The sequence below is a fragment of the Condylura cristata genome, unplaced genomic scaffold (genome assembly GCF_000260355.1).
Source record: "Condylura cristata isolate star-nosed mole 26May11 unplaced genomic scaffold, ConCri1.0 scaffold00007, whole genome shotgun sequence".
NCBI lineage: Eukaryota > Metazoa > Chordata > Mammalia > Eulipotyphla > Talpidae > Condylura > Condylura cristata.
Window position 1 is genome coordinate 2,503,667 of NW_004567108.1, and position 1,279 is coordinate 2,504,945.

Here is a 1,279-nt window from a genome sequence, read left to right on the forward strand (position 1 = left end):
ATCATGGCTGATTAAATGAAAGAAAAATTCATCAAGGCAGATTGTTAATCTGAGCTGGTGGGATGTTTTTTCCCTTTGTTTCATTTTCAAAGGTTTTTATTACAGTAAGATATTTGGTGATATTCTTTATTAGGCTGATACGTTTTGAATTGCTTTTCATTTTATTATCACATTAGTTCCTTCTTAATGATTTTACTAGAATTCAGAAGTCTCCCGAGTTTTAATAACCTCTTTTTTTCAGTATCTGTGGTCATGGAATTAATTGTACAAAATCACAATCCTTTACTGAATGTGTCACCGAGCCAAAAAGGAAGAAACTCAACAGGAAGACTCGGACCCGGAAGGGTGCCTGCCGACTCGGCTCCCCACAGGTCTCCACTCTGAGACCCGTTTTTTCGCTGTGCCTCCGCGCCTTTCTTTCTGCGTCTTAAAATCCCCTTCTGATGATGAGCACTTTGGGATTCTCTCAACTGGGGGTATTAAAACTCAAGATTTCAGAGATCAGTTGATTTAAGTGTATGAAAGGACATGTTTTTATTCACCTAGAATACTCTAGCTGGCTTGCTTGGAGGAGCAATGATACAAGGTGAATTATAAGAAAGCGCCAAGTGAGCAATTAGCAAGTTTTGTAAAGATCTCAGTTTCATGTGTATCTTCCTTGATCCATGGCGGCGTCAATTCTCTTAAAAACACGTGTCTATTAATTAAAATCCTGAAGTCAAATCACTCTTGTTAAATCACAACTAATTGTCTGCTAGTAGACATAGACTCCGAAAGAACAGTAATTTTAAATAATCTTTTACCTTAGACATTGTCAAAGAATGAGAAAATAAAGTGGAAGTCAGTAGCCAGATTTCCAACAGAGGAATAAGTAATTCAATGCCTACACATAAGATTATGAGTTGGACAAATTAAAACCATGCTTAAAAATTCACTATCTGGGCCCTCCCTGGTGGCACAGCGGGTTAGAAGCCAAAGTCACTTCAGCATGAGTTCCATCCCCGCCCATGAGGTGACCCACCCGCTGCTCCCCTCAGCAGTGTACTTCGTCAGCCAGCCTTTTCTGCTCCCCACTTTGTCTCTAGTGAGTCCTCTCACCCCCCTGCACCTCTAGTCTGTACCCCAGTTCTGTATGCATAAATAAATGAATCTTTAAAAAAAAATTCACTATCAAATGAACAATGATTTTGGGTGATCAGAAACTTCTACTCTCAGGCCTCCCTGGTGGTGTAACAGGTTAGAGCGCAGCACGCAGCTAACCACAGCCGCTGCAGCACGA